Genomic DNA, 17,412 nt, shown 5'->3' on the forward strand with positions numbered 1-17,412 from the left:
GCACTAACATTCGCGTGTTAATAACATCCAAAATATCATGGATTAAATGAGTGTTCATATCTAGAGCAGTGGAAATGAATTTGCGAATGGCAATAAGCAAAGGAATAGCTACAAAACCTGAACATGAACAAATGTAGAGGAGCATGTACGGCATTTATAAGAAGAAATTTAAACTGCTTTTACGTCATATAAAAATATAAAGTGCCAGAGCCGTTTATAACCTCAATGGACAAGTTCCTGTAAGTAAAACAGAATAGTGTGAACGCTAGTACAGCAGTGGAACAAAAATGCACGCTTGAACATGAATGCAGATGGTAGCCATGACTACAGGTTGTTCTGTTGTATTTTGCCGTGAACGGTGCCTATAAAATCTCCTCAATGCGTTACCAGTCTTAGTGAGAACAGTGTTCTGCGCAGTTGTGACGGTATTATGTCGGAGCTAAGTTACTTTGAAAGTATGTGAACTGGTGATGCCCGTTAGTGAGTGCTTCCGAGCCAAGGTAAAAAAAGTGTTTGGTATTTGAGGAGACATCGTATCGAAGATTTAAACCACATACAGGAAAAGTGGAAAAGCATCAGCAGCTAAGTCACAACGAGGACTAAAATGTATGTTGAGTGATTGTGACGGACAGTCATTGAAGAGGTCTGTGACGAAAATGAGAGGACGACAAAAGTAATTTTGCAGAACTGAATGTTGCACTCAGAAACCCTGTCAGTACCAAAACAACACGAAGGGAACTGCTCAGGACGGGACGGAATTCCAAAAGCACTCATCAGTAATGCTAATGCCCGTAACAGAAAAGCGTGGTGCCGAAGCCATGGAGCGATGGAAGAAAGCAGGATGTCAGGGGTAGTAACTAGTAACTGATTACACTCAGGTGTAATGCTCTCAGTACCTCGGAACCACTGGTCTAGACTGCAGCTATCTACGCTACTGGCCATTAAAATTGCTACACCAAGAAGAAATGCAGATGATAAACGGATATTCATTGTATATATATATATATATATATATATATATATATATATATATATATATATATATATATACAGGGTGAGTCACCTAACATTACCGCTGGATATATTTCGTAAACCACATCAAATACTGACGAATCGATTCCACAGACCGAACGTGAGGAGAGGGGCTAGTGTAATTGGTTAATACAAACCATAAAAAAATGCACGGAAGTATGTTTTTTAACACAAACCTAGGTTTTTTTAAATGGAACCCCGTTAGATTTGTTAGAAACATCTGAACATATAAACAAATACGTAATCAGTGCCGTTTGTTGCATTGTAATATGTTAATTACATCCGGAGATATTGTAACCTAAAATTGACGCTTGAGTACTCCTCCTCCGCTGTTCGATCGTGTGTATCGGAGAGCACCGAATTACGTAGGGATCCAAAGGGAACGGTGATGGACCTTAGGTACAGAAGAGACTGGAACAGCACATTACGTCCACATGCTAACACCTTTTTATTGGTCTTTTACACTGACGCACATGTACATTACCATGAGGGGTGAGGTACATGTACACACGTGGTTTCCATTTTCAATTACGGAGTGGAATAGAGTGTGTCCCGACATGTCAGGCCAATAGATGTTCAATGTGGTGGCCATCATTTGCTGCACACAATTGCAATCTCTGGCGTAATGAATGTCGTACACGCCGCAGTACGTCTGGTGTAATGTCGCCGCAGGCTGCCACAATACGTTGTTTCATATCCTCTGGGGTTGTAGGCACATCACGGTACACATTCTCCTTTAACGTACCCCACAGAAAGAAGTCCAGAGGTGTAAGATAAGGAGAACGAGCTGGCCAATTTATGCGTCCTCCACGTCCTATGAAACGCCCGTCGAACATCCTGTCAATGGTCAGCCTAGTGTTAATTGCGGAATGTGCAGGTGCGCCATCATGCTGATACCACATACGTTGACGCGTTTCCAGTGGGACATTTTCGAGCAACGTTGGCAGATCTGTAGAAACGCGATGTATGTTGCAGCTGTCGGAGGTTTCAAGCGTCAACTTTAGATTACAATATCTCCGGATGTAATTAACATTTTACAATGCAACAAACGGCACTGATTATGTATTTGTTTATATGTTCAGATGTGCTAACAAAACTAACGTGGTTCCATTTTAAAAAAACGTAGGTTTGTGTTAAAAAACATACTTCCGTGCATTTCTGTATGGTTTGTATTAAACAATTACACTAGCCCCTCTCCTCACGTTCGGTCTGTGGAATCGGTTCGTCAGGATTTGATGTGGTTTACGAAATATATCCAGCGGTAACGTTAGGTGACTCACCCTATATATATATATATATATATATATATATATATATATATATATATATATATATATATATATATATATACTTTGATACGCCTGGGCATTGAGTGAAACAGAGCTTGGATGGCATGTACAGAGACAGCTGCCCATGCAGCTTCATCACGATACCACAGTTCATCAAGAGTAGTGACTGGCGTATTGTGATCAGCCAGTTGCTCGGCCACCATTGACCAGACGTTTTCGATTGGTGAGAGATCAGGAGAATGTGCTGGTCAGGGCAGCAGACGAACATTTTGTGTATCCAGAAAGGTTCGTACAGGACCTGCAACATGCGGTCGCGCATTATCCTGCTGAAATGTAGGGTTTCGCAGGGATCGAATGAAGGGTAGAGCCACTGGTCGTAACACATCTGAAATGTAACGTCCACCGTTCAAAGCTCCGTCAATGCGAACAAGAGGTGACCGAGACGTGTAACCAATGGCACCCCATACCATCACGCCTGGTAATACGCCAGTATCGCGATGACGAATACACGCTTCCACTGTGCGTTCACCGCGATGTCGCCAAACACGGATGCGACCATCATGATGCTGTAAACAGAACCTGGATTCATCCCAAAAAATGACGTTTTGCCATTCGTGCAGCCAGGTTCGTCGTTGAGTACACCATCGCAGTCGCTCCTGTCTGTGATACAGTGTCAAGGGTAACCGCAGCCATGGTCTCCGAGCTGATAGTCCATGCTGCTACAAACGTTGTGGAACAGTTTATGAAGGTTGTTGTTGTCTTGCAAACGTCCCCATCTGTTGACGCAGGGATCGAGATGCGGCTGCACGATCCGTTACAGCCATTCGGATAAGATGCCTGTCATCTCGACTGCTAGTGATACGAAGCCGTTGGGATCCACCACGGCGTTCCGTATTACCCTCCCGAACCCACCTATTCCATAAACAGTCATTGGATCTCGACCAACGCGAGCAGCAGTGTCGCGATACGGTAAACCGCAATTGCGATAGGCTAAAATCCGACCTTTATCAAAGTCGGAAACGTGATGGTACGCATTTCTCCTCCTTACACGAGGCATCACAACAACGTTTCACCAGGCAACGCCGGTCAACTGCTGTTACTGGCTTCCACTGTTAACCAGTATAATGCCTCCTGATCTACGCAGATGTACTGCCCTTATGAGAGAATTCCACAAGGTCTCCAGGAATTCTAACCTACCCGTGCATAGCGACCTGCCACTTTTAAATCGCAAGAGACTGAAATCATGTCATCCAACTCTGTGCGATGCTGCTGACATGGTTGCTAAGAATTTCAAACCTCTTGAAGAATGGAAAGGTCGGTGGGAAGCAGTGACAGATGTGCACCTGCATAACATCTTCTCAGGTGCTAAACTTCCAAGTGGATTCGACTTACCACGCAAGACCTGGTCTACTCTCAACAGAATCCGTGCCAGCCATGGGCGATGAAGGGATGCTCTCTTTAAGTGGAAGAAGCTGCCTGACCCAGCTTGTGACTGCGGGGCTCCATACCACACTGTTCACCACATTGTCAGTGAATGCAGTATTCGAGCCTATCACGGCGCCAAAGAGGACTTCCTGCTAGCAACTCCAGATGCAGTGCGCTGGATTGAAGGACTGGATATTCAGTTGTAAAGACATACTTAAGTTTCTTGTGTGTCAATATGTACATATGTAAATGTAATTTCATGATATATCTGTATTAGCCAAACGCTAAATAAAATGTGTATGAGAAATCGATTGGAAACTTTCCTCATGTCAGGACGTTGTAGGGTCGCTACCGGCGGCAACCTTGTGTGAATGCTCTGAAAAGCTAATCATTTGCACATCACAGAATCTTCTTCCTGTCGGTTAAATTTAGCGTCTGTAGCACGTCATCTTCGTGGTGTATCAATTTTAATGGCCAGTAGTGTAACTACCGCCAATGCACATCTGGCATAATGGCCGCGAATGCACGATGAGAGAAATCAGAGGTCGTACGATAACACATCCACAGCCGTTTTTTCCTCGCTCCATTTGAAAGTGGGACGGGAAAGGGAATGACTAGCAGTGGTAGGAGGTCCCTCCGCCACGCACGGTATTGTGGTTTGCAGAGTACGTAGGTAGATACATAGAAGTGCAGAACGCATGTAAACTTGGAGCGCGCGCCGCACTGGCAGACACACAGCCGGCGCGGCTGCCTGGATGAGCCGGCGACGTATCGCGAGCAGAAAGTCACCGCCTCGGCCGCTATCGCCCTCGCCGCGTGGGAATGTGCGGGCTGGGCGTCCCGCATCCTCCGCGATAGCGGGTCGCTCACCCCGCCTGGACGAGGTGGGCCACCACTCACGCCCGACAACAGCCCTCACTAGCGCGTCCTCAAAAGCCTCAGACTGATAGAACGTCGTCAGGAGCTGTACTAAATGCTTTCTCCGAAAGTCCACTCGGAATGTAAATGGTTGCGAAAACATATTTGACCTCTTAGCAACAAATAATTTTGAGCAGATAGCGAGCATAACGATGGATACTGGGATTACCGACCACGAGGTTTGTCTCGTTTTGCTTTAGGCCGCGACAACTAAGGTCATGTGTGTCCATGTCAGAACCGTACAACACAAATGTGATGTAGAGACGGTAGCAGAGCCAGAATGGGGAAGGTGAACGCACATTTATTTGGTCCAAGCCTTGTTGGCACAATTTTATTATTTAACAATAATTGGTTATACATCCAAGTTAATACAATTAAGGAAATTTTAGCAATAATTTTTTTTTTAAAAAACGTTCTCTAGAAGAACATGCAGCCCCACTCTGAAACGTTACATAAAGGTACTGTTAGTAAAAGGTATATTATATCGTACAGTAGTGCAACATGTACAAATATTAACAATTACACCAGAAAAATATTGAACTTGTGATTTGTACTACGTGTAAATCAAACCTTAAAAAAATCCAATTTGGCAAGAGTGCAACAAATTCCCTACTCCCTGCTAAAAAAAATGTGGCAATGATAATCAGTTTTATTTTTTTTTATTTTTTTATACCTCCTGATTTCACTTAAACTTACGTAAACCCTGCACAAATGTCAATGTCATGTGACATCAGTTCTCCTTTCGTGAAATATACACAAAATTTCTTAATTATCAGTTAAGTAAGTTACAAGACAGAAATAACATTAACGACTGGTGACATGAATAAACAATGTCAAGTTTTCAATTTCACGACGGTTGTGTTATCTAGCAAATTTTCATTTAAATACTTTCCCCACGTGTTCCAAAATCAATTCAGTCAGTCTCGAAAAGAAACACAACTTATTACACAAATATGATAATATCAAGAAATAGATGGGTTTATCCCAAGAAATATTAGTGGAATTAGGAAATTTGCGATTTCAACGCACCAATTTTAACAAGTCTAATGTAATAATAATTTGGAAAGAACTTCCATTAAATGATCGATGATACTGGATGCTGTGCCATACACTATGAAACAAATTAAGAATTATTCACAGTAGACACCTGGCACATGATGATATTCTCTGAAGTATTTCAAATCACAAAATGTTGGCTACAAGTACCAACCCCATAATAAAGTAATGATCATGAAATATAATAAAAGTATACGAAAATTTCGGCCTTAGCCAGGTGACGAGAACCACACCAATTCAGTTTCCTGTTACACTCGAGTGCTAGGCCCAACAAACAACAGCTGATCATGGAGAACCACGCTAAGCAAGCGAGCATTCCGTCCTCCCCACATGCTCGCAAACAGCCACACTCATCGCAGTCCTTAATCGGCAGGCACCAGTTGACTCCCCGCCGCTTCCGTCCTGTCGCCATATACCGACCGAGCCGTCCTCCCAAAACTGTTGCTTTGAGCACCAGCGCCAACAGCGCTCAGTGATCACGCCCCCTATCGCTGCGGCGAAAACAAGTGAAATATCTCGTGGGTAAATCAAAAATGCTGAGCCGTGACACGGCTCAACGAAGACGAGAAAGGAGTTAGAAACGACTACACCTTAAGGTCAATCGACGAAAGAAAAGACAGCCAAAAACAGGGATTTACTCTTGGAGAAAAGTCCATAAAATGCGCCACAGGGACAACGGAGGTCCTGAACTAAAGAACGGATAAAAATTAAAACGCGGTCAACAGCCCGCGCGTTGTTCACCAAAACGGCTGGTAACTAAAGTGACAAACAAAAATTAGAATTAAAATTATAAAGAATGTAGCAACCAGTCGCGGAAACATAATTTGTATTTGTTGAAAATCGATTTCGACTGATATCAGTCATCATCGGTGCTAAAACAAATACAAGAGACAGGGCATAAACAACAACTGCTTTAACAAACGAAAAAATTGACAATAAAACATAGTTACATCAGTACAACATATACAGATGTCTGAAATTAAAATTCAAAGTCATAACATACCATTTTTCTAACCGATACATGCCATAAGTAGAGGTACTGTCCTTGGCAGATTTCTCTCATGAAGTGACACATCATAGGTCAACAATACAACAAGAGGTGGCGCCACATTGCAATAAGCGCCCTCTATGTAAAATACAAAAGTAATGTAAAATACAAAACATAAGGAATACATTACATTACAAAAAAAGAAATTATACATTGATAGTAATTCTTAATATCAATTTAAATAAATATAACAAGTCAAAATGTCTGAACATTGTTTGTCAGATGATAATAATAATTTAAATACATATGTCAATACTACGATCGACAAGATTGTAAGAAGTGATAAACTCGCTAAAAATATGATTCCATACACACAAGTTTAGGAAATGAAACTTTTCATAATGTTGAAACCGAATACAGGTATCAGTGGCCATCTGCCGTTCTACATATGAACTACAAGTGTATCAAAAGGCACATTTACGTTACTTCTAATAGATGACGCTATGTTACTGAAAGCACAAATCCAAAGTTCACAGAGTTCAGGTAAGAATTACAGTACGAGATAAACAATCGTATTACTTAAATAATGCGATTAACAGAGTCTTGCGCATATAAAGAACCATATATGTGGATAATGACTTTAGATCTACTGTGCGAACTATAGCCTCATGAATAAATGTATCGTGCGCCCTTAGAATGGAAGTGGTTAAAAAAAGGTCAATCGATCAGGAAATAGGGAACTGTCAAAGACTGATGACAATGAGCGCGAAGTGATGAGGAATCAACACTTAACAAATGGCGATGGCTAAAAAGACAGTGCCCAATTCAGGACCTTTCTCCTCGAAGCGAGAAGGAGGTCGGCCAAGCCGCTGGGAGAGAATGAATTCTCTGGACCTTTTTCCCACGAAGGGAATGTCAATGGTGATGCCAAAGGAACACCACCTCCTGACAGACGCCAACATGGAGATCATCGGAGGGAATGGAAGAACTTTCGGGACGAGATAGGAGGACTGCAGCCTTGGCAGCACCCTCACCAGCCTCGTTTCCCTTCATTAGACGTGGCGAGGAATCCAAATAAACATCACAGTGGCTCCATCAAAAGTGAGCAAGTGGAAGCCTTCCTGGATGTGTTGCACTAACGGCTGGACTGTGTAGAGCAGTGGTCGCTATAGCGAGACTGACCACCACAACAACCAAATCCACCAGAAGTAAACGCATAATATATCTGTTTAAAGAAGCAGATAAAAATTCGTTTGATTCCTTCCTAAGAGACAGTCGCACCCCCCCTCCCCCCCGTCCCTCCTGTCTAAGTGTAGACCACATGTGCCTTAAATTCAAGTAGTATCTGAGGAAACTGAAAGATTTATACCGAATAAATTAATAAAATGTACTGATCTCCCATGATAAACAAAACAGGTCAGAACACTGCTGCAGTAGTAATGAAAAAAGAGTGCTAAAAATAACAAAAGATCTGCCTCGAAACCTAGCGGCGAGTTCAGTACGAGATGCTTTTAATAGCTTCCACAACGAAACTCTATCTCGAAATCTGACAGAAAATCCGAAGAGATTCTGGTCGTATGTAAAGTACACCAGCGCCAATAGACAATCTACCGTCGCTGCGCAGTACCATTTGTAATATTACCGACAGCAGCGCCACTAACACAGAGCTCTAAACACAGGTTTCCGAAATCCCCACTGAAGAAGACGAAGTAAATATTCCAAAATTCGAATCAAGAACAACTGCCAATGAGAGTAACTTAGAAGTAGATATCCTCTACGCAGCGTATCAGCTTAAAGCCCTTAATAAAGCAAGTCTTTCAGTCCAGACTGCATATCAATTATTTAGCAATCATATATAACCTCTAAATCTGTACCTAAAGACTGGAAAGTTGCACAGGTCACACAATTTTCAAGAAGGGAAATAGAGGTAATCTGATGTATTACAGACCCATATCACTAACTTTTATTTCCATTAGGACTTTGTAACGTATGCTGTGTTCGAATATTATGAATTACCTCGAAGGTAACGGCCTATTGACACCGAACCCAGGGTTACTGTGCGGTTCAGCCCCCGATGGACCCCCCCAGGAACCCCCAGGGAACGTCTCACACATAGTTAGCACGGATTCAAAAAATATTGTTCTTACGAAACACAATTTATTCCCACGAAGTAATATGATAGAGACAGGGGATCTCAAATTATTACATATTTCTATATTTCCAGAAGGTATCTGACACCGCTCCTTACAAGATACTTCCAATCAAATTGCGTGCCTATGTAGTATGCTTTAATTGTGTGACTGGATTCGTGACTTCCCTCAGAAAGGTCACAGTTCGTAGGAGTTGATGGAAAGCCATCGAATAAAACAGAAATGGTATCTGGCATCCCTAAGGAAGTGTTACAGGCCCCCTGTTGTTCCTGTTGAACGTTCAAATGCGTGTGAATGCCTAACGGACCAAATTGCTTAGGTCACCGTTCCCTAGACTTACATACTACTTAAACTAACTTAAACTAAATTATGCTAAGAACAAGACACACATTCATGCCTGAGGGAGGACTCAAACCTCCGGCGGGAGGGCCGCGCAGTCCGTGACATGACGCCTCAAACCGCGCGGCCACTCCGCTCGGCTCTGATGTTCCTCATCTCTATAAACGGTTTAGGAGACAATCTGAGCAGACCTCTTAGATTGTTTTCAGAAGACGCCGTCACTTAACTTCTCATAGAGTCCTCACTCAAAACCAGCGGCAAAATGATATAAGCAAGACATCTGCATGGTGCGAAAAATGGCAACCGGCTGTAAATAATGAAAGGTGTGAAGTCATCCGCATGAGTACTAAAAGGAATTCGTTAATTTTGGGTTACACTGTGAATCATAGAAATCTAAAGGTTCTAAATTCAACGAAATACTTAGGGATAACAATAACGAGTAACTTACGTTGAAACTATCACACTGGTGATATTATGGGGAACGAAAACACAGTACTAAGCGATCCAAAGATTGAGATTTATTGGCAGATACTGCGTTGTGTGGGGTCCGCACCAGATAGAATTGACGGACGACATGGGAAATGTTCAAAGAAGGATACCTCGTTTCGTACTGTCACGAAAAAGGGGAGAGATCGTCACAGTTATGATACGCGAGTAAGGGTGACTGTCATTAAAACAAAGGGGTTTTTCGTTGCGGCAGTATCTTTTCACAGAATTTCAGTAACCAATTATCAAATTATCACATTAACCCTATGGTGCATGAATTTCACTGCAGTGGAAAACTGTTAATGGTCAATTCTCTGACGTTTTCAGTCAGTCATGAGGCTGCAAATGCATGCAGGACACCACACCGGTATGGAGTGCCCACTGCAGTGAACTGTGTGCATTTGCAGCCTCAGGACTGATTGGAAATGCCAATGAAGCGACCATTAAGAGCTGTCCACTGTAGTGGACCCTGTGGTGCATAGCGTCCACTACAGTGGACAGCTCTTAATGGTCGCTTCTTTGGCATTTCCAATCAGTCCTGAGGCTGCAAATGCACACAGTTCACTGTTCATAGAATGGGGCGCTCCGTGGAAGTCACGGACTACGAACGTGCTCAGGTGATTGGGTGTCACTTGAGTCATACATATGTACCCGAGATTTCCACACTCCTAAACATCCCTAGGTCCACTGTTTCCGAAGTGATAGTGAAGTGGAAACGTGAAGAGACACGTCCAGCACAAAAGGGTACAGACCGACCTCGTCTGTTGACTGTCAGAGACCACCGACAGTTGAAGAGGGTCGTAAAGTGTAATAGGCAGATATCTATCCAGACCATCACACAGAAATTCCAAACTGCATCAGGATCCACTGCAAGTACTATGGCAGTTTGGCGGGAGGCCATAAAACTAGAATTTCATGGTCGAGCGGCTGCACATAAGGCACACATCACGCCGGTAAATGCCAAACGACGCCTCACTAGGAGTAAGGTACGTAAACATTGGACGACTGAACAGTGGAAAAACGTTGTGTGGAGTGACGAGTCACGGTACACAATGTGGCGATCCGATGACAGGGTGTGGGTATGGTGAATTCACGGTGAATGTCATTGCCAGTGTATGTAGTCCCAACAGTAAAATTCGGAGGCGGTGGTGTTATGGCGTGGTCGTGTTTTTCACGGAGGGAGCTTGATCCCTTGTTGTTTTGCGTAGCACTATCACAGCATAGGCCTACATTGATGTTTTAAGCACCTTCTTGCTTCCCACTGTTGAAGAGCAATTCGGGGATGGCGATTGCATCTTTCAACATGATCGAGCACCTGTTCATAATGTACGGCCTCTGGCGGAGTGGTTACACTACAATAACATTCCTGTGATGGACTGGCCAGCACTGAGTGCTGACCTGAAGCCATCCTCTGGGATGTTTTTGAACGCCGACTTCGTGCCAGGCCTCACCGACCGCCATGGGTACGTCTCCTCAGTGCAGCACTTCGTGAAGAAAGGGCTGTCATTCCCCAAGAAACCTTCCACCACCTGATTGAACGTATCTGCTCGTCTTGAGCTCCTAAGGACAAAAAGCGATATATCGGGAAGAAGACAAGTGAAGTCTTTACTTTCAAATTTTTCTGTGTTTTTGCGTTCAGTACCTTTACAAACTGTGGGAGGTCTGGTACATTAAAGGTAATCTTTGAAGACTTCGCATCTGTGTTTATGATAACCCGATTTTTTACAAATGAGTCATCCTTTTCTTCTTACTCATCATTAAATTAGGGAAAAATTAAATAATAGTATGAAACGCTTTACTCTGTTAGCATGTGTAGGTATTCCCATATTTTATACCGACTTCATAATTGTAGAGGCAACGGCCTCGCCGCAATGGATACACCGGTTCCCGTGAGATCACCGAAGTTAAGCGCTGTCGGGCGTGGTCGGCACTTGGATGGGTGACCGTCCAGGCCGCCATGCGCTGTTGCCATTTTTCGGGGTGCACTCAGCCTCGTGATGCCAATTGAGGACCTGCTCGACCGAATAGTAGCGGCTCCGGTCAAGAATACCATCATAACGGCCGGGAGAGCGGTGTGCTGACCCAACGCCCCTCCTACCCGCATCCTCCAATGAGGATGACACGGCCGTCGGATGGTCCCGGTAGACCACTCGTGGCCTGAAGACGGAGTGCTTCATAACTGTAGAATACCATCGAAAGAGATGTTCAGTCATTACATCCCGTTCCAACCAACATGCTCAAGTTAAGAAGTGCTTGATCTGGATTATTTCCAAACTATGTCGGAATTTTCTACATTTATATATACTTCTGCACACTTAAGCGTCTTTATGGTGTGGGGAGGATATTTTGTGCACCGGTGTCACTTCCAATCTTTCTGTTCCAATCTCGAATATGTTTTTTGATTAGCCGTTGTGTGAGCTCGAAACATTCTCATTTTACCTTCGTAGTTTTTTCACGAGATATACGCAGGAGAGCGCGACATAAGCCTATTGGTTGACTCTGTAGGAACGTACGCTCTCGGAATTTTAACAGTGAACCACACCGTGGTGCAGAACGCCTCTATAGCAGCGACTGCCAATGGAGTTGGATTAGAATGTCAGTGAGGCTCTCTTACTTCCATAGTGGGTCAGTCAGAATATAATGCCTACTTTTTTTTCTCCGTAAGTAAAATTCGCTAAGTGAAACATTTGAACTTGGCGTTATTCCGCAAAACTTCTTTTCAATCCACTGCCGTAGTAACTGCGTCAAGACCCCAGTACTGCAGTCACTTGCAAAGTTGCCGATATCGACATTCGTATTAGACAACGTTCAGTGATAGGATTCTTGAATGCAGAAGGCATTCGCATTCGTGAAAGAGTGTACGGTGATGTAGCAGTGGGTGTCAGCACTGTTAGGCGATGGGTTCGTTGCTGTGACGAAGCCGAAGGGCAAACACCGTTGGCTCACAAAACGCGGACCGGCAGGCAGGTAACTGCAGTGACTCCGCGCGACATTCAGCGAGTCGATGGAATCATTTGTCGTGACTGGCGGGTGACTGTTGATGATTTGCGTCGCATTAACTTCCTCAGCAAACGCAGTGCGATGACAGTTATTCAGTGACTGGGATACTCGAAGGTTTGTTCAACCCGGATACCAAGAAAGTCAATCGACCAGAATAAAGAGAAAAAAACAAGAAAGAAAATTATTCCAACATTTGCAGCGCTTCCGTTTGGAGAGAGAGGAGTCTCTGGAAAAAAATCATGAGCGGAGACGAAACATGGTTTTATTTTTTTGAACCAGATTCACAGAGGCAGTTGATACAATGGCAAAAGAAGGAGTTAACGCAATGGCATCAGAGAGACCCACCAAAGAAGAAAAAGTACAAAGCAGTACGACCGGCAGGGAACGTTATGGCTAAAGTATTTTGGGGTACAGAAGGTATCATTATGGTTGATTTTTTCGACCAGGGATGCACATTAAATTCTGTCCAATGTGTCAGAAGGCACAACCAGCTTAAAGCACGTCTTCAGCGAGTCCACCTAGCAAAACCTATGGCGGATGTTCTTTTGCATGACAATGCAAGACCACACACGACTCGTTACACCACTGAAGAGGTTGTAAAAACTGGATGAGAAGTCTTCCCTCATTCCCCATACAGCACCATCAGACTTCCATCTGTTCGGTCCGCTAAAAGAAACTCATCCAACGCGAGATTCGCTTCGAAGATGTGCGTTTTAGCACAATGGAATACATGCCCTTGTTAACAGATGCACCAAAACTGTGCACGTGGACGGTTTTTTATGGTTCTAGTCTTAGCCCCAAATGGGAGTAAATCGCCTTTGTAAAGTTTCATTAGCAGAAAACAGTACGATTGCGTGTTGTATTCTAGTTTTGGGCTTGCTGCACGTTAGAAAATTACGACGTGAGAGCCTTTGTTTGCAAAATGATCGTTGCATCATTGCAGGACGTAATGTAAGAGTATATAATATCTTTCATCCCGGCGCAATGTCTACCTACACTGTATTAAGGTGTGAAATGCCTGATCGACCAAAAATTGTCATGACACCTTGTGGTCCGTTTATGTTGCCTTTGCTTGAGTTTACTGGTTTTAGTGTATTTTTCGTAATTCTTGAAAGAAGGGTGGTTGCACATAATAATGCAGTTTTGCAGGTTTGAAAATGACGACTCAGTGCGTCGAAGCTAGTTATGTAACCTTTTAAAAGTTCATTGTTTTAGTGACTGCGGTTTGAGACCGTTTGTGGTGTCAAAAAACCATTGTATGTAACTGCTTTTGAAATTCTTGACAAATAAAAAGAACGGATCCTCGTGTAAGCGCCAGGAACGAAATCTGCCGTCCTTCTTTGAACTTCTCTATTTCCTCTGTCTGTCATAGGTGGTAGGGGTCGTTGACTGCCGAGTACTGGTCAAACGAGACTTTCGTAAGCCATCTGCCCCATGGGTGAACTACACGCACTTCCTCCAATGAATCTCAGCCTGGCATTTGCATTTTTTGCAAGTACTGTTATGTGGCCGATCTTTCTTAAATCGCTCTGTGCGCATACTCACAGATTTTTAATGGATGTGATTGCTTCCAGTAACTGTTGAGCAATCTTGACATCATATACATTCTTCTTTCTTCTTTCTTGGCTCTATAGCTCATGATGAGCCTTGGCCTCTTCTGCAATTTCCTTCCATATCTCTCGGTCCTTTGCCAATACTCTCCAGTTTCTATAGCCCATCTTCCTAAGATCTTCGATTACTCCGTCTTCCCATCTGGCTCTCGGTCGACCACGTCCTCTCTGCCCTCCTGACTTTCCTTGCAACATTCTTTTTGGTACTTCTGTATCATTCATGCGAGCCACATGTCCCACCCACCTCAGTCTGGATGATTTCACTATCCTTCTGATGGGTTGGTCTTTGTATATGGTATAAAACCCATGGTTGTATCTCCTCGTCCATCTTCCTCTTTCACAGATTGGGCCGATAATTCGTCTAAGTACCTTTCTTTCTAATGCATCCAGTGTTTCAATATCTTTAGCTGTTAATGTCCAGGCTTCAGAGGCATATGTAAGCACTGGTCGTATAAGTGATTTATACATAGTTAATTTCGTGGTACGAGTCAGGAGCCTTGAGAATAGAAGTCTTGTTAGGGCAAAATAGGCTCTGTTGGCCAGTATTAATCTCTGCTTAATTTCAAAGGAGGTATCATTTAGATGTGTAACTGTCGAGCCCAGATACTTGAAATGTTCAACTCTCTCAAATGTATAATTGCCCATTGTTATTACATTTGGCGTATTTTCTCTATGTGCTTTTCCAGCTGCCATATATTTTGTTTTTTGTTCATTAATAATTAACCGCATGTTCCTACTGGCCTGTTCAAGAGCTGTAAATGTCTCTTCCATTGCTTTTTGGGTTCCTGCTATTATATCTATGTCATCTGCGTAGGCCAGCATCTGCACCGAATTATAGAAGATCGTTCCTCTGTTCAGAAGGTTTGCGTTTCTCATCTCCTTCTCCAGGGCGGCATTAAAGAAAAGGCATGCCAGTGCATCCCCTCGTCGCACTCCATTTTTAATACTCAATGTGTTGGACATCATTCTTCCTATTCTTACACTACCTTGTGTTTCGCTCATTGTCATTCCAACCAGCCTTACCAACTTTCTAGAGATTCCCAGTTCATCTAGAGCTTGATATAACTGCTCTCTATTTATGCTATCATAAGCTGCTTTGAAATCTGTAAAGAAGTGATGCGCGCCAACTCCGTATTCGTTTGTTTTTTCCAGTATTTGTCTTAAGGTGAATATTTGATCTATGTTTGACTTCCCAGGAAGGAATCCGCGTTGGTACGGCCCCATCTCCCTCTGTATGATTGGGAGTATTCTGTCGAATAGTTTATTAGAGAGTATTTTATATCTCAAATTAAGTAGTGTGATCCCTCTGTAATTGCCACGCTCCATCTTATCTCCTTTCTTATATATGGGACATATGATACCCTCTTTTCAATTGTTGGGGCATTTTCTCCTCGTCCCATATTCTGGTGACCAATTTCAGAAGGCTTTGTTCCAGCTCTCTTCCTCCTTGCAGTTCTGCTGGAATACCATCTGTCCCTGCCGCCTTGTTGTTTTTCAATTTCTTCATGGCAGTTTTCACTTCTTCTGTATTTGGTGGGGTAGTGTTGTTGTCTGGGTCCTCTTCCCCATTCGTGTCTGTTGGGTTCTCAGGTATAGTTATTCTAGGGTTGAGGAGACTATCAAAATACCAGCACCATCTTTCGCATATTCCCTTCCCTTCACTTATTATATTCCCTGTCTCATCTTTTATTAAGCTTGTTTTGCTACCAAAAGGCTTCCGTGCCGCATTCACCTCTCTATAGAATTTTCTTATTTCATTTTTGCTTCTCATATACATTAACGTGCTGTATTTTGTTCTTTAGGTGACAGTGCAGAAAAGTATCGAAGGCTCTTCGGAAGAGATGGAAGACTGAATCGACATCGGCGCCGGTATTTATTACCTTAGAGCTCTTGCCGAGTCCGCATCGCAATACACAGTCGGCATCGTCGCCAATGAGACTTAAGGGAGCGCCTCGCGCTAGTTGGTAGCTCAGCTGGACATGGGTCTGCGGGTGTATAGCTTACACTGGTATTTATACCACCCTTCCGTAACACCTGCACGTTGCTTTCTTTCACATCTGGCTATATCTTTCACAGGGGACAACGTACAGAGTTTTATCAATCAACATATTTACGATCTAATTTCCTGCCACAGGCTGTAGAGATACATTAGATTTACTTGGAGGTCGCGATCTTACGTTCAGCTTCTGTTGACCTTGTCAAAGGTCGAGCGTCCTCCCGCCTCACTCCCTCTTACTCCAACGGCCGCAAAGTCGCAAAGCACTTGGTGCTCTCAGCGGCCCGTCATTCGCTGCAAGTTACGACCGTCCGACGAGGTAAAACCTCAGCTCTCAACGAGTTTATTGCCACTCTGGAGGTCATCCGTCTTCTTCGCACAGATGTTCCAATCAGCCTGCAGTGGTCGCGGTGCACCTGGGCTTGTAAGTGCTGCCGTCCGGTACTAAGACTGACTCTCAAATTGCCGAGTTAGCTTTAGTATTGCGCTTATAATGCTCCCTAACGATGTTGTTAATTTTTTGTACATTGCTTTACTGCTGTTCCAGACCTATACGCGAGGCACTCAGGCTGTAATGCATGCACTGCCACTCGACATATGATTAATGAGCGAAGTTTTTCTCAAAGCACCCTACTGGGAACTGCATAGCATCTGTATTCATGTTTATTGATGACCTCACCTCGAAGAATAACGTTTTATGATTATGGCAATAGTAGCGACAATAATGTCATCGACTTCCACACTAGAGTAAGTCTCTTCCCTTAAGCAGGTAACTAAGCCCAAACGAAAACCTTTCTTTCTACAAATCTATCCGATAATTACACTAGAAGTGATAATACTGATCACTTTAGTTACTGAAATAAAACGGAAGAAGGTGAAGAACCGTCTGATGACGTGAAAGAAAAAACCGCAGACGGTATGGTAATATATGGGATTCATTACTACAGTAACAGTTTCACAAAGCTTTGGAATACTTGCAATCAAATAATGCAGAGTGTAAAGACAACGTTCCTTCGCAATCCACTTTTGCGGCACATTTCATTGATACAGGCCACGCTCCTCCTGATTTGATATCGTACCTTAAATTTCTGTATAGGGAAGAAAATGGCAGATATCTCGATCT

General features: G+C 43.3%; 1 pseudogene; it reads left to right on the forward strand.

Moving 5' to 3' along the window:
* The first annotated feature begins 11,536 nt into the window (after window positions 1-11,536).
* Window positions 11,537-11,654, forward strand: LOC126096089 (5S ribosomal RNA; annotated as a pseudogene).
* The last annotated feature ends 5,758 nt before the right edge of the window (window positions 11,655-17,412 follow it).

The sequence above is a fragment of the Schistocerca cancellata genome, chromosome 8 (genome assembly GCF_023864275.1).
Source record: "Schistocerca cancellata isolate TAMUIC-IGC-003103 chromosome 8, iqSchCanc2.1, whole genome shotgun sequence".
Taxonomy (NCBI): domain Eukaryota; kingdom Metazoa; phylum Arthropoda; class Insecta; order Orthoptera; family Acrididae; genus Schistocerca; species Schistocerca cancellata.